The 25,667-nt window shown below is 44.4% G+C and overlaps 1 long non-coding RNA gene across 1 annotated transcript; it reads left to right on the forward strand.

Annotated features, from left to right (window-relative positions):
• The first annotated feature begins 18,318 nt into the window (after positions 1-18,318).
• LOC135269053 (uncharacterized) lies at positions 18,319-25,667 on the forward strand. Its single transcript, XR_010337402.1, has 2 exons — positions 18,319-18,990; positions 24,006-25,667. It is a non-coding gene; the product is annotated as an uncharacterized LOC135269053 (long non-coding RNA).

Below are 25,667 nucleotides of genomic sequence, written 5' to 3' on the forward strand. Positions count from 1 at the left end.
AAAGGAGTAAAATAAATTTGTTTAGGTATTGGGGATATTGGTATGCTGGTGACCAAATTCCTCCATAGAGAATCACTTCAGAGTTTATGAAGTATTTTCTTTCTTTCTTTTTTTTTTGAGACAGAGTTTCGCTCTTGTTACCCAGGCTGGAGTGCAACGGCGCGATCTCGGCTCACCGCAACCTCCGCCTCCTGGGTTCAAGCAATTCTCCTGCCTCAGCCTCCTGAGTAGCTGGGATTACAGGCACGCCCACCATGCCCAGCTAATTTTTGTATTTTTTAGTTGAAACGGGGTTTCACCTTGTTGACCAGGATGGTCTCGATCTCTTGACCTCGTGATCCACCCGCCTTGGCCTCCCAAAGTGCTGGGATTATAGGCGTGAGCCACTGCTCCCGGCCTCATGAAATATTTTCAGACTACAGGTATATTCATGTTCTTGATCAGTGAAAGAGCATAAGAGTTTGAGTGTTATAAATTCAGATAATGGAATGTAATTCACAGGTGCATTGTCAGTTTGGGGATATGGGGGGGAAGCACACGTTCCTAAAATATGAGTGTAATGTGCAATAGTATTTCTTGCTTGGGACTGTGAAGAGTTTTTAATTAAAATTGGGTTAGAATTAGTTAATTTAAAATCTAACAAGGTGTTTTGTGATAATACTGAGGAGATATAAGACTCTTAAAAATGAAAGTTACAACATAGTTCTTGTAAAGTGTAACGAAAATGGTTCCTATTGAAAGTAGTTGATTTTCTGAGTAATGTTACTAATTTTGGGTGACATTTTTACAGTAATTAGCTATTTTGACACTTAAAACTTGAATGGAAACATTTTATTTCTCTTCAAACAAAAGCAAAGGCACAATGTTGTTTCTTATTATGTTGGAATAACTGTTCCCTGCCTCTTGTGTTTTGTAAACTCATTGACTCATTCTTTAATGTGCCACCAAGAACTTTTTTTTGAGAGTCAAAATATATTTGTTTCCCAATGTCCAAAAATGTACAACAGTGTAAAAATGGTTTTTAAAATTATAGCCAGGTGTGGTGGTATGCATATTTAGTCCCCGCTACTGAGGAGGCTAAGGCAGGAGGATTCTTTGAGCCCAAGCTGTAATCCACCATGATTCCATTTGTGACTAGCTACTGCACTCCAGCCAGGTCAACATAGTGAGATTTTATCTCTAAAACAAAGAAAAAAATTAAGTACTGTCACTTAATTTTTAATTGATAGTCTTTTGGATAAGATATTCTTGAATCTTGGCCAAAAACCTGTTGTTTTGAAAAATTGTTCTAAATTAAGCATGTTTTTATGTAGTCTGGATAAAAAAATATACTGCAGAGAAAATTTCAAATTTTTCATTACATTAGTCTTTTTGAAAGAGAACAACTTAGGTAAAATAAGCATATAATGCTCTATTTGTTCATGCTCTATTAAAAAGATAACAGATTTCTTATATTTAAATACATGTTTCTCTACAATAATGACTTTATCTGCCAAAAAAAAAAGTTATCTTTGGTCAAAATGCAAAATTATATTGGTGTAAGAAAAGTTCCAAGTCAAAGTTAAAACATCATCCAGTTTGAGGCCAGATTCACATATGACAGTCACAATTTCAACTCTAAACTGCACCCATTTGTAGGATGTAGAATCTCAGTAGTGGGCTCTGTCCATGTATGAGGGTGACAATCCTAATTGTTGGCTATATTTGTCTGTGAGAGTCACAAGCTCATTGTTTGCTGGGCCCTGCTATGTAACTATCTGTATACCCCAAGGGCTTTATAAAACACATGTGAGTGTCATAATCTTCTGTGGCCTTTTCACAATTAGTAGACCAAAAATCTTAGTTGTTGCCCTAAGCCTAGCTATTAGAGTCAAAATTTCTCCTACTCACTGAGTCCATGTAAGAAAGTTATCATCGTGACAGTTGCCTGGGCCTAGGTATATGTCACAACCTTATCTGTGAGCAGAACCAGAAAGGAAAGTCAAATTACCTGAATACTGGGCCAGGGAAATGTCAATATCTCTCCATTGACAGGACACACACAGGAAAGTCATTACCTTTGTGCTAGGTTCAGTGATATGTCACAATGCCCATTATAGGCAAAACCCAGTCAAAAAAGTCACATCACCTAGGTGCTGGATCCAGCAATATGTCACAATCCCCCCTGTTAACAGTGCCCAGGCATGAGAGGAGAGTCATATTACCTAGGTAATATGCCCAGATTTATGACACAAACCTTACCGGAGGCAGGGCACAGGGAGGAGTATGGAGTCTCATCAGCAAGGTGATGGGCTCAAAGACACATTACAATGCTCCTTGTGAGCAGGCCCAAGTCAGGACAGTCAAATCACTTAGATGTTTGGGCCAGGTTTTTGTGACAACCCCAACTGCTGGCAGGGCTCACACAGAGAGTAAAGTCAATCAGGTGCTGAGAAAAAAAAATTATGTGTCAAAGTCACATTTACAGGAAGGTCCAGGGATGAGATTCACAGTTTCACACATATTCTGACTCAAGGCATAGGAGATAACACCTTCTATGAATTGTTTTAAAGTACACAAATCACATTCTCAATGGTGGACAGAATTCATGCATAAAAGCTCCAACCTCACCTGCAAACACTAATGAGGGCAGCCACTGCCTCACAGGTGTGCTGAGTTTTGGTATAAAAGTCACCATTCTACCTGTGAACTGGATCCATGTATAAGAGTCACAACACCAACTTTCAATGAATCTGGATGTGATATTCAGAATCTCAGCAATAAACTATGTTCATATGGGAAGATGACATTCCTCACTGTATTTTGTGTGTGCTTAGGAGTGTCACAATGTCACCTATGTGCTGGGCCTTTAAAATACATCCTCTGAGGGCCGGGTGCAGTGACTCATGCCTGTAATCCCAGCACTTTGGGAGGCCGAGGTGGGTGGATCACGAGGTCAAGAGATCGAGACCATCCTGGTCAACATGGTGAAACCCATCTCCACTAAAAATACAAAATATTAGCTGGGCATGGTGGCACATGCCTGTAATCCCAGCTACTCAGGAGGCTGAGGCAGGAGAATTGCCTGAACCCAGGAGGCGGAGGTTGTGGTGAGCCGAGATCACACCATTGCTCTCCAACCTGGGTAACAAGAGTGAAACTCCATCTCAAAAAAAAAAATACATCCTCTGTGCCACTTAAGGGCTTCATATGGTCTGCATGAGAATGAAAACTTGCTCAAGAATTTCATGATGGTAGAAACCCATGATCCTACATGCTTCCCTAAGTTCAGGCATGAGAGTTAACACCTATCCTATTTGCTGGGCCCAGCTATGACAGTCATCAGTGTGCCTGTGAGCTGGGTATGGAAATTAGCCACCCTGCCATTTGTGGATGGATTCAGATATGACAGTCACAATTCCAACTGTGAATTGTTTCTGTGAGTGAGATCCAGGACTTCATGAGTGGGTTCTGTTTATATTTCACTCTGTGGACTGTGTATGCATACAAGAGTCACAATCAAAACTTTGAGCTGGGCCCTGTGTTAATACTCTCTGTACCACCTTAGGACATTATACAAGATATATTAGTGTTGTAATTCTCTGAGACCGCTGTAAAAGTAGGAAGCCCAAGGTCTTATCTATTGCTGTGAGCATAGATGAAAGACTCAACATCTCTTTTATTACCTGGGACCAGGCATGAGGGACATTGACATGCCTATGAGCTGGGTCCAGAAATGTGTCACCTTCCAACCTGTTGCCAGATCCACATATGACAGTCTTAATTCTAAATGTGAACTGTTTACACATGTGAGATTCAGAACCTTACCAGTGAACTTGGTCCATGTGTGAGAGAGGCAAAATTTTTTCTCTGTAATGGACTCTGATAAGATCCAAGTAATTTACAGAATATTCATGAGTGTCATAATCATCTGTAATCTTTATACAATTAGAAGACTCATAACCTTACTGATTGTTCTAAGCTTAGCTCTGAGCATCAAAATCTCTACTCTTAGCTGGGCTCTCATATGACAGTCATCATTTATTCCTGTGACCTAAACCTAGGTTATGTCACAATTCTACATGTGGGCAGAACCAGGCAGGAGAGTCACATTACTTGAATACTGAGCCACAAAAATCTTAGTATACTCCCTGTGAGTTGAGTGCTGGTAGGAAAGTCACATCACTGTCAGGATCACCTCCTGTGGAGGTCTGTCCTGCAGACCCTGACTCAATGATAGATAAATAAAGTACACTGACACACAGATATCATGCTGTGTCAGTTCAGCTGAGGGTTCATGGCCACTTTACAGACACCCTGGAGAGTCCTGTAAACAGTTGTAAATGACGGCCCTTACTAGCCAGTGAGGCTTGCATTTATTTAGTAAAGTTTAATTGACAAAGGCTTGAGTCAACATCACTAGAGTGAAGATTAAAGCACAGGTTCAGATTCTCAAAACAAACACCATTAGATAATAATATTTCTGGTCAACCTACCCTCAAGAGGGCCATCCAGCTCAAACGTTAGTTTTAAGACCATATGAGTACACAAGTTAGTTAGGTAAACTCCCCACATACCCTAGCTATTTGCTTTACTTATTAACTAAATGTAAAAGGAATTTAGGCTGTCATCAGTCAAAACTTCTACTGAAAATATGACAAAAACATTAGGCTTTCCAAAAGGGTTTGAGACTGTATTATATAACTGTCTGTACTATTTCCCCTTAATATTTTTGCCACCACCCTGAGTGAATTCCCACATATCACTATTGTGCTAGAGTCAGTTATGTGTCACAGTGTTCCCTGAGGGCAGAACTCAGGCTGAAGGACTACATCACCTGAATGCTGGGCTCAGCAATATGTCACCATCCTCTTTGGGAATGGGGCCTAGGTAAAGATGACAATCACATCACCTGGAAATTAGACCAGAAGTATATCACAATGTCACCTGTGAGAAGGGATTAGGCATGAGGGCCACATCACCAATGTTATTCACTTAGGTGTATGTCACAATCCTAGCTGTGGGCTTTATTTAGGCAGTATATTCAAATCACTCAAGTTCTGCTTGGGCAAAAGTATATATAACAGTCACACATGTGGGAAGATCCAGAAATGGAATTTACATTTCTGCACATTTTCTGGGTCCAGATATAAAAGTGCACACCTCATAAACTTTTACATACTCCAAGCATACAATTCATGATCTTAACAGTAAATTGGATCCATGAATGAAACCTCAACCTCAGACATCTCACATTAGAAGAGTTAGAGCCTAACATATTTTATGAATATTGGTCAGAGACTCATCATCTCACCCAAGGGCTGGATCCACATATAAGAGTAACAATACCAACCTTGGACTGCCTTTAGGTGTGAAATTCAGAACTTCAACAATGAGCTGTGTCCACATGGGTGTGTGGCAATCTTTACTATTGGCAGCGTATGCAATGATAGTCAAAATCTCATCAATGTACTGGGCTTTGTTGTATTAATATTTAAATCATCTGTGACTTTTTATAGTATGTGTGAGACTCATATTCCACTCTGAAATGTTTGTGCATATATAAACCCATAATCTGACTTGTTGCTCCAAGCCTAAGGATGAGATTCAGATATGAGAGTCATTACCATACCTATGAGGTAGGTTCAGCAATGAGTCACCCATATTACCTATGGCCAGATCCCCATGTGACAGTCAATATTCCAACTGTGGACTGTGTCTATGAGTGAGATTTAGGGCCTTGAAAGTGGGGTTTGTTCACATGTGAGATTGACAATTTTAACTGTTGTCTGTATGCTGTGCTCTGTAAAGACACTCCCTGTACCCCTAAAGAGTATTATAAAATATGCACAAGCTTTCTAATACTTTGTGATGTTTCCAAAAGTAAGAGATCAAAGACATGATACATTGCCATAGCCCATCTAGAACAGTCAAAATCTCTTCTATTGGTTGTGTCCATGTATGATAGTCATAATTATGCCTGTAAACTGGATCCAGATGTATGCTATAATATCACTTGTGGGCAGGGAACAGGAAGGAGAGCCACATCACCTGAATGCTGAGCCAGAGATATGTCAGTGACCCTGTTAAGAGAAAACCCCTGACAAGAAAGTCACACCACCTGGCTGATGAGCCCACTGATATGTCACAATGCCCTTTGTGGGCAGGGTCCAGATAGGAGAGTCAAGTTACCTGGGTGCTGTGTCAAGCAATATGTCATAAATTACCCTCTAGACAGAGCCTAGAGTCATATGACCTAGGTGATGGGCACAGAGATAAGTCACAATGCCATCTAAGGGAAGGGCTCAGGCAGGAGTGTTACATCACCTAGAAAATATAGCCCAGGTATATTTCACAATCTCAATTATAGGCATTGCTTAGACAGGAAAGCCACAAAACCAAGGTGCTTGGCCCATCAATTTGTCACAATCCCTTCTGTAGGGAGAGTCCAGGCAAAAAAGGACAGTCAAATCTACCAGATGCTGGACCCAGTAATATGTCACCATTTCCTAAGTGAGCAGTCCCAAGACAAAAAAGGAGACTCACATCACATAGTGATGGGCTTTGAGATATGTCAAAATTCCAAATGGGGGTGGAGCCCAGGCAGGAGAAGAGAGTCATATCACCTAGGTGATGGAACCAGTGATATGTCACAATGCCTCTTGTGGGCTGAGCCCAAGATGGAGAGGAAAGTCACATCACCTAGGTAATTGGTGCATAAATATTTCAAAATCTTCTCTGAGAAAAGACCCCAGGCTGGAGAGTCATAACACCTATGTGTTTGGCCTACATAGAGGTTACAATCCCATGCTTAGACAGGACCCAGGTAAAAGAGTAAAATTAACCAGGTGTTGGGCAGATTTATGTGATGAAATGACATCTGCAGAAAGATGTAGAAATGAGATTCACAGTACTACATATAGCCTCACTCCAGTTATGAAAGTCACCACCTTTTGTGAATTCTGCCCAAGTACATGAGCCACAAAGTCAACAGTGGGCTGGATCTGTGCATGAGAGCCCCAACCTCATCTGAAAACAGTTTCCTAATTAAGAAGATGCAGCCTCATAGGGTGTTTAACCTTGATCCAAAAGTCACCATCTTACCTGTGGTCTGGATCCATGTATAAGAATCACAGTTCCAACTTTCAACTGCCTCCAGGTGTGAGATTCAGAATCTCAACAATGGGCTTTTTCCATAAAGGTGAATGATAATCCTTACTATCAGTGGAGTATGTAGATAAGACTCACAATTTCCTCTTCATGATGGACCCTGTTATGAAACTCTCTTTATCACCTGCAGGCATTGTACAATATGCTTGAGTTTTATAGGACTCTGTGACATTTGTAAAAGTCAGAAACCCAGGACATTACCTGTTTCCATAAGCCTACTTACTAAAGAAAACATATATTTTTGAGCCAGGCATGGTGGCTCATGCCTGTAATCCTAGCACTTTGGGAGATTGAGGTAGGTAGATCACCTGAGGTCAGGAGTTCAAGACCAGCCTGGCCATCATGATGAAACCCCATCTTTAAAAAAAGAAAACAACAACAACAAAAAACTATTCTATTGGCTGGGTCCAGATATTAGAGTCATTACTGGGCCTGTGAACTGGTCCCAGAAATGAGTCACCATCCCACCTGTGGCCAGATTTACATATAACAGTCACAATTCCAACTGTGGACATTATCTGCATGTGAGATTCAGGAGCTCACCAGTAGGCTCTGCCCATGTATGAGTGTGACAATTTTAATTTTCAGCAGGATGTGGCTATGAGAGTCACAATATCACCTGTGTTCTGGTTTGTATTATGAAACTCTCTGTACCACCCAAAGGCTTCATAATATGTGTGTATATGTGTCAGAATTTTCTGTAACTTTCTGCAAGTAAGAGACTCAGGACATTACCTTGAACCCTAAATCTATCTATGAGAGCCAAAATCTCTTCTCTTGGGTGGTTTCACATCTGAGAGACATCATGATGCCTGTGTGCTGGGCCTAGGCACAGGTCACAATCCTACCTGTGGGTAAACAGAAGGCAAGAGGGTCACATCACCTGGGTAATGGGCCAGAAGTATATCACAATCCTGTCTGTTGACAGATCCCAAAAAAGGAGTTACATCACCTGGGTGCCAGACTCAGTGATATGTCACATTGCCCAGTATAGGCAGGGCACAAACAGGAGAGTCATATTGCCTGGGTGCTTGGCCCAGTGGTGTGTCACAAACTTTTATGCAGGCAGCCATAATAGCAAAAAAGAGTCACATTACCTAGATGCTGGGCCAGAGGTATCAGTCTCTCTGTCATTCAAGGTGAGGGTTACAATCTCTTTAGACATCCATGTAACAGAGCCCCAACTCCTTCATCCTCAGAAGCAAAGGCCAGTGGAGACCAAATATGGCTTGAAAGGTAAGTCCCTTAAGGGACTTATGTCACAATGCCCAGTGTATGGAGGCCACAAGCAGGAGAGTCACATTACCTGGGTGCATCACCCAGTGGTTTGTTGTTTCACACCCACAGAAAGGTCCAAGGATGAGAGTCCCAATACTGCACATGACCTGTCCCAAATACGAAAGTCAACACCTTTTGTAAGTTCTGTCCAAGTACATGAGTCACAGTGTCAACAGTGGGCTGGATCTGTGCATGAGAACCCCAACCTCATCTGAAAAAATGAACTATACCTAGGCAGAGGACATAGGTGATGTGACTCTCCTGCCTGGGCTATTCTCTCAGGGGAGATATTAAAATATTCATGCATCATTCAACTAGGTAATGTGACTCTCTTTTCTGACCTGGGCTCAGATAATTCTTATGTACAGAGAGCACAGTTAGCAAAAGAAAGTCACATTTCTAGGTGCTGGGCTAGAGATATTAGTCTCTCCATCATTCAGGGCAAGGGTTAGGATCTCTTTAGATTCCATGTAACAGAGCCCCAACTCCTCCGTGCTCAGAAGCAAAGGCCTGTGGAGACCAAATAGGGCTTGAACAGTAAGTCCTCTAAAAAAGCAGAATGTCATGGGCTTTGTCCTCTCCCCTTCAAGTACCAGATTATTACCTCTCTTCTGACTTTTCACTATGCTCAGCTTTGGAACAAGGCTCTTGACTTCACCCCCTCACCTCTCCACCACTGCACTCTTACTGAGCAGACCAGAGACCAAGAGACTTGAACTTCAGCACAACCAGGAGAGAAGTAAATCCAAAGAGGGAGGTGGTGGCAAGGACTGTGCTCTCATGGTTGTCCAGGCCCAAGACTGCAGCCCTGGCTGCTATCCAGGTGACACTGGGTGCAGGTTGGACACCACTGGAAGACCTGGAACAGCCTCTGCAGCTTCCACTTATTTGTTTACTTAAGTACCAAAAATGTGAACAATTTTCCAAGGTTTTCAGATACACCCAGGCACCACCAGTTGAAAGTGGGGATGAGGGGCCAGGTGCGGTGGCTCACACCTATAATCCCAGCACTTTGGGAGGCTGAAGTGGGTGGATCATGAGGTCAAGAGATCGAGACCATCCTGGTTAACAAGGTGAAACCCCATCTCTACTAAAAATACAACAATTAGCTGGGCATGGTGGTGAGTGCCTGTAATCCCAGCTACTCAGGAGGCTGAGGCAGGAGAATTGCCTGAACACAGGAGGCGGAGGTTGCGGTGAGCTAAGATCATGCCATTGCACTCCAGTCTGGGTAACAACAGTGAAACTCTGTCTCAAAAAAAAAAAAAGAAAAGAAAGTGGGGATGATGGCATCTTCAGCAAAGTTTATTGCCTCACCTGCCAAGGCAGGACCCAGACACGGCCTCACCAATTCAGCTGCCCCAGGCTGGAGGTGATCCTGTGGTGCCTCCTCCCTGCAGCTCCATTCTTCCCCCTTTTTTCTTCCTTAACCACTGGAAAACTTTTGGCCATTCTTCTTGTCATCACACTGGAGCACCTGACACCAAGGAGACCCGGGAACCCCACTTAACTCAGGTCCTGCAGGGGTCAGGTGAACATGCAGAAAGTCCAAAAGGAAAGTCATCTACCACCTCCAGAATGAATAGATCAAAACCTCTGCACTCCAGGAAGAAGTCAGGAGCCCAGTGGGGGCTGCAAGTCCAGCTCACCACAACCTAGACATGTGGAGTGCTCCGTGGCTCATGCTTGTGTTTTGCAGGCTGGAGTTTCTGCAACAGTTTGAAATCTTTGTTCCAAACATGGAACTAGCACTTTGTCTGGTTAGCCAGGCGTCCTCGATGGAGAAAGGGTGGAAACAGTGAGAGTTTTCAGCACAGTGGATTGCCTTGCTCTGGCAGCAAACAAACCTGCGCCGTGAGGCACCCAGAAGCTCCAGGCTAGAGGCAGTCACATCAGGCCTCCTACTTACAGCATCTCTCCTGCCTTTTTATTTTTTTTGCAACCCTAATCCCCTACTTTTGGTTATCTTCCTTGTCACAATGGGGCAGTTGGTCTTTGTCACAGTGGGGCACCTGGCACCATAGAGATAAAAATGTGCAGAGCTGGGGTCCTGCCATGTCTACATGAACATGCCAGGGGTCAGAGTGGAAAGTCCTCTGAAGCCTCCAGAAGAAATGGAACAGGACCCAGCACTGCAGGAAGGATTGGGGCACCCACTGGTGGATGCAGGACACACACACACACAGCAGTGATAAATGTGTAAGGTACTCCCTGGCCCGGGCCTGTCTTATGGACCCAGGCCTGGGGTCACCTGTCCACACACAGAATGAGCTCTTGGACTGGCTGCCTCACCCAGCACCCAGGCCATGCCAGAGAGAATCTCAAATGCTGCTTTCCCACTGCAGTGGCTGACACTTTAGTGACCCCAGTAACACTTCCCCCACAGGGACTCTGTGTTGACCAGCTCACCACCCTGGGGTTTCTCATCACCCAGTGATTCCAAAAGAATCTACAATGGCATGACCCCACCAGAAACAAACATCTGAGCAAAGTCCATTGGTCACTTTAATTTTTCAAAGGTGACAATTGTCTCTCCTTGAAAGCTTAAGAGTTCACTAACAGGCTATTCTAATGGATGTGCAATTCACACTAAAACTGGCTGAAGAGTGAATTCTGATTCTAGGGTACTTTGTATTCTCAAATGGCATCTGCTTCTCCCAGCCCCATCAAAATGGAACAGTGATGACTATTTGTCTTCTCAGCACTGTGGGGATGCAGAGCCTTAGATGAAAGTGTGTCAAAAACAACATTTCATAAAGGGCTGTCACTTCCAATTTTTAAGCAAAGTGAGAAACTAATCATGATATGTAAAACACTTTGGCCAAAATGCACAATTTGTAATAGAAAAACAAATGGCATAACCTATTCCATATATGTGTGGCCATCAGGGCAATTTAGACAGTAAAAATCATTGCCAAATTTAGGAAGAAAAATCTGTAAGCTCATGGCTGTTAAAAAGCTTAACTTCTGTGTGCTAGAAGTTTTGAGGCTTATTTCTCCATGCCAATCTGCCCAAACAACTCTTGAGCTGTTTATTTCTATAGAATTTCTACAGAATCCTAATGGGCACGACCTTCTGGCCCATCCTCACAGCACCGGAGCCAGTGACATTGCAGTTGTTCGTGTTTCCCCCTATTCTGTTAAGAGTGAAAATATTTAATGACAGGATAGGTTGGGAAAATACTAAATTAATGGCTGAGGCCTCCTGGTGGGTGGGTCAGCTCTCTGGCAGACTAAGCCTTTTTACAATAAATAAGTTACAGGTAAAATTATATTAAAAAAAAGAAAATGGAAATTATTTTCTTTCTTTGCTCACCATAAAGAGAAACACATAGGGTCTAGACATGTCTGCTGGAGCCAGGCTTGTTCTGGGAAATTGGATCATGCTAAGCAGGAGCCCTGAGGATGGAGGGCAGGTGAGATGGGGCTCCCAGGGAGATGCAACCAGGGTCAGGGCCTGGCCCACTCAGGCTCACAGGGGCCTTCTGAAGGCCAGGAAGGATGCCCAGGACAATGAAGGCTCAAGCAGCCCATCTGAGTCTTGATCTGTTCAGGTCGTGCTGAATCTCAGCAGCCCTGCCAAAAAGAGGCCTGATCAGCCTTAACGATCTCATTCACTGGAGGCAGGCACCTGGTGGATGGGTCCAGAGAGCTGCCTACTGCCAACGCAGGAGTCCACAGCCCTGCCGACTGGAAAGAGCCTCTGCAGGTGCTGGCCCTAGTCCTGTCAGTCTGTGGGTTTTTCAAGGTGGGCATTCAGACCTCTGTGGCCATGTCCACGTACCTGAGCCTTATCTTCTCAGTCTGCAGAAGCATAGGACCATGAAGACTGGATAGGACTTGAATGAAAGTCCCCCTAAAAAGAGAGTGTGTTTGTCCTCTCCTCCTCTCTGAGCAGAACAAGATGACCACCTCTGTCCTCTCTTCTTGCAGTGCCCAGAACTTGAGCAGGGCTCTTGATGATCATCTTCCCCACTCCCACTGCTCTGCCTTTCTAACTTTGCACATTTCTCAGGCAGGGCAAAGATCAGGCTGCTGGAATCTTGGCACAGCCAGAGGAGCAAGCCAGAAAATATAGAGGGTGGTGGAGGCACGGGCTGCGCTCCACTGGTGCCCTGGACCAAGGCTGCATGCCCAGGCTGCAGTCCAAAGTGTACTGGAGGCAGTTCGCTGCACCCCCAAGCAACCCAGATCAGCTTCGGCAGCTGCAGCTTCTTCCAGTTCTTGAGCAATGGGGGCATGTATCATTTCCAAAGGTTTTCAGACAATCTCTTGTGACCCCTGGCAAGGGGTGATTATCTTGGTGATCTCCAGCGGGGCCCATGGCCTTGCACCCAAGGAGTACCCAGCAATCCCTGCACCCACCCAGGCAGTAAGCACTTGCAATGGGCCTCTTTCTGGAAGCTCACCTTCTCCTCCTATTTGCCCTTCGTCTTCCCCTCTCCCCACCCCCATACTTCTGGCCATCCTCCTTAGCATCACAATGGGACAACTGGGTGCTGGAATCTTGCAAACTGCTTTGCAGGCCTTGCCAACAGCGCAGTGAATTGGGGACAAAAGTTGTCTTCTGCCTCCTTAAGGACCAGAACAGACCAGCACACCTAGAAGTCATGCCCCAGTGCAGGCTGCAGGCTCAGCTCATGACAAGGCTGGAACATGGGGCACTCCCTGATATGCCCTTTTTTCCTGAAGGCTGGGGCTTGCATGGCAGAGGTAGCCCTTCAGGACAGGGAATCAGAGCTTTGCTGGCTGCTTTACACCACTAGGGCAGCACCAGAGATCAGTGCGACTGAGGCTTTCCTGTGGGCTGCAGTGCCTGTCCCTTTAGTGACCCCACAAAATGGAGCAATCATAGGTAAGAAAGCTGGACTGCATGGGCAGGCATCCTGCAGCTGTGCCAAAAGAAGAAACCACCTTGAGCCAGACAAATCAAACATAAGGGGCTCCACCCCCCGCTTTAGCACATGCACAGCAAGAAAGAGATCAACAACTTGGAGTAGTTCAGGTTAAAAATCCACCTGCATAATAAAAGGTTGGGGTGTGCACTGCCAGAGATTCAGGCTCTATGCAGATGACACAACTAGTCCTAACCAGCTTTTAAGCCTTAAGTGGAAAAGATACTCCCTCCCACCAGCTCATCTATAAAAACCCTCGCATTTCACTGCTGAAAGGTGACCCTTTTTTGAGAACTCTCTGCAGCAGAGAGCTGTCCTGTTTGTTTGTTTGTTTGTTTGTTTGTTTGTTTGTTTGTTTTTGAGACAGAGTCTTGCTCTGTTGCCAGGTGCCAGGCTGGAGTGCAGTGGCATGATCTCGGCTCACTGAAACCTCTGCCTTCTGAGTTGAAGCAATTCTCCTGCCTCAGCCTCCTGGGTAGCTGGGACTACAGGAACCCACCACCACACCCAGCTAATCTTTTTGTATTTTTAGATTTTTAGTAGAGACGGGGTTTCACCATGTCGGCCAGGATGGTCTCGATCTCTTGACCTCATGCTCCGCCTACCTTGGCCTCCCAAAGTGCTTGGATTACAGGCTTGAGCCACCATGCCCGGCCTGTTCTCTTTTTTCATGTATTAAACTTCTGCACTAACCTCACTTTTGATGTGTCTGCATTTTTGATTTCCTTAGTCGGGAGACAGAGAAGTTCAAATGTCACCCCAGACAATGAGGCTACTTTATCATGACTTGTCCCATTGCCTCTTGGGACATGAAACCCTCAATGAACATGTGTCCAAAAGAACATTTCATGAAGTGCTCTCTCTTCCAATCATCAAGCAACATGGGAAATATCCATGATGTATAAAAAACTTTTGGCTGAAAGACACAATTTCTTTTCTTTTTTTTTTTTTTGGAGATGGAGTTTTGCTCTTGTTACCCAGGCTGGAGTGCAATGGCGTGATCTCGGCTCACCGCAACCTCCACCTCCGGGGTTCAAGCAATTCTCCTGCCTCAGCCTCCTGAGTAGCTGGGATTACAAGCACATGTCACCATGCCCAGCTAATTTTTGTATTTTTAGTAGAGACGGGGTTTCACCATGTTGACCAGGATGGTATCAATCTCTTGATCTCGTGATCCACCCGCCTCGACCTCCCAAAGTGCTGGGATTACAGGCGTGAGCCACCATGCCCAGCCCCAAAAGACACAATTTCTAACACAAAATAAATGCTGTAAGTTGTTCTATGTATGTGTATTTTGGTCATTGGGACATCATCACGCATTGCCACATTTCGTAAGAGGGACCCGTGAACTTGTGGCTGTTATAAAGCTTAACTTCTGTATAGTGTTACCTATGAAAGTTAGTGTAAGCTCTGACCAAGCCATGGATGGCATGTGAACCTTCATGAACTGCACATACCCCTCTGGGGGGCCTTCCAGAATTAGAAAACCTAAAATGGCTGTAAGATCATAGAAAGAGGAAGAAATGATCAACCCCTGAAGTGCCTACTTAACTCTGAGACATTCTCAATTGTTTCTTATTCCAGCCTCAATTGACAAGGCCATTGAACTTTGTAACTGAGCTTGGCCAAGTAACTCCACACCCTTTGACCCCTTCCCAGCTTGCAAACCTATGATCCCCTTGAAGTTTGCAAAAACCCACCAACTGTAACTTCCGTAACTTTCCACTGCCCACTCCAAACCTACAAAACCAACTCCTATTCCTCCTTCCTTTGCTAATGCCATTTCCAGCCTCAGCTGGCCTGCACCTAGGTGAATAAACAGCCTTGATGCTCACACAAAGCCTGTTTGGGAGGTCTCTTTATTCAGGGTGAGGAAGGAGACCCAGGCATCTGGGATTCCCTCCCCTCTGTCATCCACTGTGCATCTCAATAGAAGAGAGAACAGGCCAGCTGGCACCTCGTGAATCTCCTTCCTGAAAATAACACCTTTGGTCTTGGGGAAACTCTCTGGAAGACACTATTTTTACTTAAAACATAATCAAACCAGAAACCTTTTCACATGTGAGTCCTAAAACTGTAAACCAGAACCCTTTCATATGTGATTCCTGAATCTGTAAACAGAGAACTTTCACATGTGAGTTCTAAAACTGTAAACCGGAACACTTTCATATGTAATTTCTAAAGCTATAAACCTAAGATTCTTCCATGTGTAACATCTAAACTATAAGCCTGTATAAAGGCAAAACCTTCCTTTGTTAAATGAGCTGGGCTTTGGACAAATTATGCCCAGGCTCCCAGCCAAATAATAAACTCTTTCCTCTTGTATTCAGTGTTTGGGAAATCTGTTTCCTGCCACCGTTCCTGCTACAAGATCACATGTTTTAACACTTTTCCCTGCATTTCTGGAAATGAACTTACAATGTCTATCTTGTATACAGTTCCTATATAACCCCAGTGAGGCTCACCCTTCTGGACTCACCCTCACAGCACTGCTACCAATGGAATTGCATTTGATCATTTTTTCCCCAGTTTTCTTAAGGTCATAAACATTCAGTGACAGAGTCAAACCAGAAGGCACTAACGCAAGGGCTGAGGCCTTTGGGGTGGGTGTGTGGAGATCTCTTGCATCCTGGACATCTTTACAATAAATAGATTGTTGGTTAAGTTCAAAAAAAAATGGAACTTATTCTCTTTCTTTGGACACCACAAAGAGAAATGCACAGGATCTAGTCATGTCTTTTAAGCCAGGCTTGTTCTGGCAAAGTGAGGAAGGCTGAGCAGGAGACTTGGCAATGGAGAGTGGGTGAGATTCGGCCCCCATGGAGAAGCCACTAGGGTCACCGCTTGGCACTCTGAGGCTGGAAGGGATCTTCTGAAAGCCAGAGGAGATGGCCCAGGATACAAGGTTAAAGCAACCCATCTGAGCCAAAGATCTGTTTATGTCCTCCTGGATCTCAGCAGCCTTCCAAAGGTGGGTGTGATCAGCCCTGGGTATCAGACACACTGGAGGCTGGCAGCTGGTGGGTGGGGCATGGGTGTGATTTTATTGGCATATCAACTGACAGGAGTGGATAAAGGCAGAGTTCTGTGTGGGAATCTCCCTTGGTGGATCATCAGGGAGGTAAAGTCTTGGCATAGCCTCTAACCTGGCTTGTGGCATAGCAATTCCAGTGAAACTGGGACAAGCTGGCACTGCTCAACCAGGCCTACCAAGACATCATGTACTTTTTCCACCAACATTGGGTCTGTATGGGGATGTGGACACACATAGAGTCCAGAGGATGAGCCCCTGGCCAGTGGTGATGCTGGTGTGTGGCATAAAGGCAGCTGGGCAAATGCAGGAAGCCTCTTGTGCAGGTCTCAGAGGGTCATGATAAGGTCCAACAGAGGAAGGAAATTTGAGAGTTATTGTGCCTGCGTCTTCCTGAGGGTGATGATGGTGAGAACAGTGGTGATAGCTGCATGCAACTGAGTCCACAGGAGGGCCTGTGAGGAAGGTGTCTCCATCACACTTCCCAGATGAGAAAGTCTCAGGGACGCCCAGCTGCGTGCCCAAGGTGACACCGACAGTGAGTGCTGGAGCTGGGAGTAAATCTAGAATCAGGGCTCACTGGATATGGAGGAAGCTTTGTACCAGCTGACTTGGGCAGTTATCCACAATATGAGGTCGGGTTCTGGGGTATAACTTGGTGAGGGAAGCACAGTCTCACTAACCCTGTTTCTGATGCTGTTAGGTAGGGACCATTTTAGAGAGTCCAGATGGTGCTGCTGCTGAAGGTGAGTGACCTGTGGCAGGGAGGGGCTTCAGAGGGTAAATGACAGGACTCCTCTTTCCCAGCTGAAGTTCTCCACATCAAGAGGCAGGGTGTCTTCCTCCTCTGGCCCTGCACTTCTGTGGCCACAGTGCTTGGAATGCCTTCATTAGAGAGACCAGAGAAAGAGACTGGGAGAGCTGGGCTCACAGTGGATTTGGGGAAGAGTGAAGCTGGGAACAACTTGACTTTGTGACTTATTAAAATACCACTATAGAGGTAACTGGGGGGTGCTTGGTGTCTTTGCAGGCCAGCTGTGTAAAAAAGGAGAAAATGAATTCCAGGTAAGAAGGCTGAGGGTTCTTGGCTGCTCCAAGTGGGAAACTTGAGAAGGGGGTCATGGAGCTATGGGTTGGTGAGAGTTCAAAGAGCAGGCCTTGTGTGGGAGGCTGAGAATTGGTGCTCATCACTGCTACCACCTTGATGGCATAGGGTGCTGTGCCCTCTCTGGGCATACTTCTCACTGACTGCAGAAGCTGGAAATTGCCATAGGGAATTATATGAGTGTGTGTGAGACTTGGGCAGACAGGCAGTTTGGGAACCAGGATTCTGAAGCTCGTGAGGACAGAGTCCTAGACTGAGCTCTGAGATTGCAGTACTCAGCAAACGTTCATTCCTGAGAGCCTACCTGATCGCCCTGTGAATGGGAGTGTCAGGTTTATCTTATCTATGAGTGATGGATGCAAGCACTTTGAGTAGTGAAGCTGCAGAGCTGAGTCTCAGCCTCTGCCTTAGGTGGTATGCATTGGAGAAGACAGAAATTGGGCCTCTCCTAAGACAGGCGGTTTCTAATCATTGAGTACCTTTTTTGTTTCCAAGCCCTCAGTTTTCTGGTCTATCATCACAGAGAATCAGGGCAAAAGATCACTGAGCCTCAGGGTCCCTTAGGTAGAGCTCATAACCTGATGCAGGTCCATATCCTATTTCCTCTTTTTTTTTTTTGAGACAGAGTCTCACTCTGTCACCCAAGCTGGAGTGCAGTGGTGTGATCTTGGCTCACTACAACCTCTGCCTCCTAGGTTTAAGCAGTTCTCTGCCTCAGCCTCCTGAGTAGCTGGGATTATAGGCGCATGCCACCACACCCAGCTAATTTTTGTATTTTTAGTAGAGATGGGTTTTCACCATCTTGTCCAGGCTTGAACTCCTGACCTTGTGATCTACCCATCTCAGCCTCCCAAAGTGCTGGGATTAGAGACATGAGCCACCTCACCCGGCCCCATGTCCTGTTTTATGCACATGTCCTGACCCTGGTGGTCCTGGTCGTGGTGCAGCATGGGAAGTATAAAGGATGAGGGTTAGTCATGGGCCAGAGAGACTTTCTGATGGATCTTGGCTGTCTACCTTCTAGGAAGATAAAATCAACACTAATAAAAGAGGAAGGTGAGCAACTGGGCCCTCACTTTGTGGGAGGATGAAGTTGTGAAAGTCAGACACCACCCTGAAGATGACACTCTCTGGTGCCATCATCTGCATCTTAGATTTATGCAGAAGGTTTGATACACAGAGAAGGAAGAAACCTGTTCCAATGGAGGGTTTAATTAGGGGACTAAAATCAATGATAAACTGCTAGATGAGGAACTATTTATATCCAATTCTGAGAATAGGTTGGGGCTGGAGGGGAGAGTGGGACCCCTTCATAGAAGAGCCCCAGAGGCTCACCCCTGCTCCCTCCCTTCCCCACAAGTTTCCTGTTATCTTCCACCCAGAGCCTGTCAGAATTTTGCCATTTCTTTTGTCTCCAGATGAAAGTTTTCCAAAAACTGCAGCTGCTTCAGTGATGAGATGATTGTCATCTTCTGACTCAGGAGGAAATTGGGGTCTGGTTCCAGTCCATCAAGTGTGACACAGAATAAAAGGTGAGAGCCTGGCAGATTAGCAGAGAGTAGGAGAAGACTATCTTGTGGCCAGTGTCAGAGAGCTTGTGGCTGTGGCTCCATGGTCAACATTAGCCCCAGCTGCATGAGGACCTTTGGGCAGGCAGTGGGAAGCCTGAGGTGTGGCTCCTGGCAGCCTCACAGTGTGATAACCTGCTTTTTGTTAGCTTAAATGGACCCTCTCTTTCTTAGCTGAGAGCTGTTCAGGCTTCATGTTAGCTTCTTGAGCTGGAAAAACTCCATCTTAGCTTCTTCCTTTTAGTTATTTCCCTCATTAAGTATGTAACTGTAGTAGGTAGCTGGGGAAGGGTGACACCAGGCACACCCAGGGTGCATTTGCTGATAAGAGGCCGAGTTAAGCGACACCAGCAGAGCCTGGGAATGCAGGTGCTGTCAGGTACCCAGAGCCCCCATTATGTATAAGTTGTATGACTTTCATGACAGCTTTACCCCTTGCACCTGGTTCTGTTTTATTTCTCATGTACCAGTTTATCTTTTAACTTTTTGCTTACTCTGCTTCTGTGAAAAAATTGCTTCAGGTAGGTTCCTCCCTCCCTTTTCAAACTAGGGTATAAGAAACCCCTTAACTCTTTCTACTGGGCCAAGAGAATTTTAGGTGTTAGCCACCTCTCTGTCACCAGCTAAAATAAAGGACTCATAATTCAACCTCAGAGTGTGGCTCATTCCTTGACTCACTTTGGTATAACTACAGCTGCCACTGTTTCCTGAAGCTTCTAATTGTTCTGTGAGCTGAGCCTCCATCCCAGTAGGCCTGCAAAATCCTCAAGACCATGAACAGGCTGTGGTGAATCTCAGGCCCACTGAGTGCCTGGGCTGGCAGGGGCAGAGCGCCTCAGGGCTCAGTGATGTTTGAGCTGAGCATGGGCTTTGGGAGTCAGACAGTTGCACTGGAATCCCAGCTGTACCATGATTAACTCTGTGTCTGTGGCAGGGGCCACACTGCTTCGGAACTTGAGACACCATAGTAATAAACTTAACACACCCTTCTAACTGCTTTTTCTTTTTTATCCATATTTCTATATAATTCCCATGTACTACTGACTTTTTTATTTAAATGAATAAACATGTTATACAGTGTGTTTTATTTTTCCTCATAATTTTTATCTATATTGTATAGTTTCACTCATATGAGGTACATTTGATAGTTCTATTCGCAGAAACAGAGAGTAGAAAAGTAGTTCCCACAGGCCAAAAGAAGGTAAAGAGGGGCTGTTGTTTAACAGGAGCAGAGTTTCAGCTTTGCAAATAAATAAAATTACTTATGAATGTGGATAATGGTTGCAGAACAATGTGAGTGTGATTAATTCCTCTGACCTGCACATTAAAAAATTGTTAAAATAGTTAATTTTATGTATATTTTATCACAATGTTAAAAAGAACTTTTTAAAAGAATCGTACTGTAGATATCTGCAGTAGCATAAATGAATATCACAAATACAATCTTGTATTTAAAAAATCGATGTAAATTATCCATACTATACAATTTCATTTATACTACATCAAAAAAATCAAAACCGGGGTTCTGGCTTCCACTAATGGTAAAGTAGCTAGCTGAACTAACACTCTCACAGAGAAAAATGATGGATCCTGGATAAAGCAGTATATATCATTAAAAAGACATATATAAGACATATATGAGATATGTGTGTATAAGAAGTGAATGAGGATTTCAGCTGTGCCCTCCATAGGAGAGATAAGCATTGAAGTTAGAATCCAGCCCAATCCAACACCTGCTTTGAAAACCAATACTCTTCAAAGGGACACAATGGAATCCACAGTCTCTATAACTCTTTTATACAGTCTCTAGTGCACAATTTTCAAATTCTGGAGATGCATGAAGACACATAAAAGTGTAATACATGCACAAGATAAAAAGCAGGCAGTAGACATCTCCAAAATGTCTGAGATGTAACCAGCAGACAAGTATTTGAAGGCAGTTATTATAAGTATCCTCGTGGAGACAAAGGAAAATATATTTTTTTTCTTTTTTTTTTTTGACAGTGTCTTGCTCTGTTGCCAGGCTGGAGTACAGTGGTGTGATCTTGGCTCACTACAACTTCCACCTCCCGGGTTCAAGCAATTCCCCTGCCTCAGCCTTCTGAATAACTGGGACTACAAGCATAAGCAACCTCGCCCGGCTAATTTTTTGTATTTTTAGTAGAGACGGGGTTTCACCATGTTGGCCAGGATGGTCTTGATTTCTTGACCTCACGATCTGCCCGCCTTGGCCTCCCAAGCGCTGGGATTACAGGCGTGAACCACCGCGCCTGGCCAGGAAACTCTTCTCATAAATGAACGGATGTGGGACCTCAGCAGAGAAATAAAAAATAGCCAAATAGAAAAATAAGCCATAAAAATAATAATTTTCAGCTTATTTATAGGTCAGAAACAAAAGACACAGCAATAGGGTCGGCCGCGGTGGCTTGCGCCTGTAATCCCAGCACTTTGGGAGGCCGAGGTGGGCGGATCACAAGGTCTAGAGATCGAGACCATCCTGACCAACATGGTGAAACCCCGTCTCTACTAAAAGTACAAAAATTAGCTGGGCGTGGTGGCGCGCGCCAGTAGTCCCAGTTACTCGGGAGGCTGAGACAGGAGAATTGCCTGAACCCGGGAGGTTGTGGTTGCATTGAGCCGAGATTGCGCCATTGCGCTCCAGCCTGGCACCTGGCGACGAAGCGAGACTGTCTCAAAAAAAAGAAAAAAAAAGAAAAGGAGAAATTATTTCTATCTAATAGAAGTTTTTAAAAAAGTCTAAGAAAAATGAACAGAGCCTTACAGGCCTGTGGAATGATTGAGTCTGAGAAAAGGAGAGCGACAGAAAAAAGTAAATGGGGTACAAATTAAATGGGGCTCGCAGTTCTGGGGGAGGGGAAAGCAGTGCACACCTCGCGGGGCATGCTGGTAGTTGTATTCTTGTCACCGGTTCCAGAAGGTGGGTGGCGGGGCTCCAGGCGACAATCCCAGATTGAGACTGAGGCGGAGGGTATGCCAAGCTTTGCTGGCCACTGATTCCGTGCCAAACCCTCTTCAAGGGGATTGAGTCAGGAGAGGATCTTGAGAGTCACCCGGGGTCTTTTCAGAGCATCCGTGCCTCCTCCAGCCCCTGGGTCTGCCTACTTTCTTAGGTGGCCGTGGGAACTGATCTGAGGTTCCAGACGCTGTCCATTGTACTGCTGCCCTGTGCTCTCTCTAACCAGAGTGCAAGTTCAGCTGCCTTTGAAAGACATTCACCACCTGGCCTGGGGTTGCATGCATTCATGGCTTGCAAGGAGAGACCATGGGCTGAGGCTTCGTGAAAATATCACCCTCCCTAGCGCCTTTTTTTGCAGATGTGGATGTGGAGGCATAAGGGAGGATAATCATTGGGTTACCAAGGTGCCACTAAGAACATTGGAGAAAACCTCAATTCCCAGCCATGCGTTCGGTGTGACATTTCTCCAAGCAATTTAAGTGTTAAGGTCCTCAAATATCTACCTAAAGATTGTGATAGTTTAGGCATTTTACACTTAAAATTATTGGACTCATGTCAACTGAAGCCCTACAGGCCAGTATCTCAAATACACAAATGATGACCTGATTACTCAGCAACAGATGGTGCTTCAGCTTTGTGAGAGTGACTTTGTGGGAGTTTTTTCTTAGTCCAAGTATGGAGTACTTGGGGGGTCTTTTACATCTTTCAGGTTTCACATCTCTGCTTTGGGTGAAAAGCTCATTATCCACAGTAGTCAGGGATGTGCCTTTACTTGCTGGGGCTGATCCTTTTAAACTTTATGTCTAGACAATGAAAACATCCAGGAACATTTCTGCTTTCATGTAGCCCTTAATAATTGATGTCCCTAAGGTCTTATGTCCTCAGAAACAGTTTCTTTGATTGCTGGATGGTACCAGCTTTCATGCTGTTTATTTTTATTTTTTTTTTGTTTTTGAGACAGAGTCTCACTCTATTGCCCAGGCTAGAGTGCAATGGTGTGATCTCAGCTCACTACAACCTTCACCTCCAGGGTTCAAGTGGTTCTCCTGCCTCAACCTCCTGAGTAACTGGGACTACTGGCGTGTGCCACTACATCCAACTATTTTTTGTATTTTTAGTAGAGACAGGGTTTTACCATGTTGGTCAGGCTGGTATCGAATTCCTGACCTTGTGATCCATCTGCCTCGGCCTCCGAAAGTGCTGGAATTACAGGCATGAGCCACCACTCTCAGCCCATGCTGTTTAATTGGTAAAAACCTGAGTGTTAATATCCATGAAAATAAGACCTTGTTCTTTTTCATTTAAATGCTCTTTTTTTCTCTTTTCTAACATCCTGAGTAGGATATCCAGTGCTATGTTTAAAGAAGTAGTGAGAGTGGTCATCTTTATCTTATAATAAACCTTAGAGCAAAAGTTTCCACTGTTTCACCATTGACTATAATTTTAGCTATCGGATTGTCATGTAGCTAATAAAGAATGTATCCTTTTATTGGGAGGTTTATTCTTTCTTTCTTTCTTTTTTTTTTTTTTTTTTTTTTGAGACAGAGTTTCGCTCTTGTTACCCAGGCTGGAGTGCAATGGCACGATCTCGGCTCACCGCAACCTCCGCCTCCTGGGTTCAGGCAATTCTCCTGCCTCAGCCTCCCGAGTAGCTGGGATTACAGGCACACGCCACCCTGCCCAGCTAATTTTTTGTATTTTTTTAGTAGAGATGGAGTTTCACCATGTTGACCAGGATGGTCTCAATCTCTTGACCTCGTGATCCACCCACCTCGGCCTCCCAAAGTGCTGTGATTACAGGCGTGAGCCACCATGCCCGGCCCTTGGTATATTCTTTCTATACACAATTTGTCATAAATTTTATTAGGAATTGATTTTAAATTTTGTTAAAATAAAATATTAGGCATGCATAAAAATAGTCATAATTTTTTATCTTTTGTTTGTGTAAATAAGGTGTATGGTATTTATTGATTTCCACATATTAAAATATTCTTGCATCCAGAAATATATCCAACCTGATCAAAATAGGAGAGAGATCCAAGATGGCTGATGATTAGCAGCTCGGGCACGTACCTCCCAGTGAAAGCGCAAAGAACGAGAGGACGCCACACTTTCAGACGAATATTTGTTGCTCACGGACCAGGAGATTCCCAGTGGAGGAGCCCCACGGGTCGCCAGGGCGACTCTTGTGGCCGGCGTGGTGGTTTTGCTGGTGCCTTAGCATGCCAGTTCTTGGTGCAGAGTCCGGAGATTCCCGGGCAGAAAAGCACCATCAATCTTAACACCGCTGTTTTGGCCGGCTCAGTGGATTGCTCAGATCTCGGCGCAGGGAATCAACAAGTTGGACGTCAGAGACCCAGTTAGAAAGCCGGTAATTATAAAGACGACAGACGGACAAATATATAATGAAGGGAAGAAACCAGCGTAAAAAGGTAGAGAATACTCAAAATCAGAATGCCTCTCCCTCTACAGGGGATTGCAATTCCTCATCAGTAACGGAACAAGGCTTAATAGATTACACGTGTGTTCCAATAACAGAAGCAGGTTTCAAAACGTGGGTGATAAGAAACTTCTGTGAATTAAAAGAACTTGTTCTAACCCAATGTAAAGAAACTAAGAACCTTGAAAAAAGGTTTGACGAACTGTTAACGAGAATGGACAATTTAGAGAAGAATATAAGTGAATTGATGGAGCTGAAAAACACAACACGAGAACTTCGCGAAGCATGCACAAGTTTAAACAGTCGAATTGATCAAGCAGAAGGAAGGATATCAGAAGTCGAGGACCAGCTCAGTGAAATGAAACGAGAAAACAAGAATGCAGAAAAAAGGATGAAAAGGAATGAGCAAAGTCTCCAGGAAATATGGGACTATGTGAAAAGACCTAATTTACGTTTGATAGGTGTACCTGAATGTGATGAAGAGAATGAATCCAAGTTGGAAAATACTCTTCAGGATATCATTCAGGAAAATTTTCCCAACCTGGCAAGGCAGGGTAATATTCAACTCCAGGTAATACAGAGAACACCACAAAGATATTCTTCAAGAAGACCAACCCCAAGGCACATAATCGCCAGATTTATTAGGGTTGAAATGAAGGAGAAAATACTAAGGGCAGCCAGAGAGAAAGGTCAGGTTACCCATAAAGGGAAACCTATCAGACTTACAGCAGATCTCTCAGCAGAAACCCTACAAGCCAGAAAAGAGTGGGGACCAATATTTAACATCCTTAAAGAAAAGAACTTTCAACCCAGAATTTCCTATCCAGCCAAACTAAGCTTTATGAGCGAAGGAAAAATTAAATCTTTTGCGAACAAACAAGTACTTAGAGAGTTCACCACCACCAGCCCTGCTTTACAAGAGCTTCTGAAAGAAGCACTATACATATAAAGGAACAACCAATATCAGCCTTTCCAAAAATATATCAAAAAGCAAAGAACTTTAACACAATAAAAAATTTACATCAACTAATGGGCAAAACAGCCAGCTAGCATCAAATGCCGGTATTAAACCTATATATATTTTAATTGGATAAAAAGCCAAAACCCATCGGTATGCTGCATCCGGGCCCATCTTACATGCAACAATACACAAAGACTCAGAGAGAAGGAGGAAGATTTACCAATCAAACAGAGAGTAAAAATAAACTAATAAACAAAAAACAG

This window comes from Aotus nancymaae, unplaced genomic scaffold (assembly GCF_030222135.1).
Source record: "Aotus nancymaae isolate 86718 unplaced genomic scaffold, 86718_ANA_hifiasm-v0.15.2.pri h1tg000049l, whole genome shotgun sequence".
Classification (NCBI taxonomy): domain Eukaryota; kingdom Metazoa; phylum Chordata; class Mammalia; order Primates; family Aotidae; genus Aotus; species Aotus nancymaae.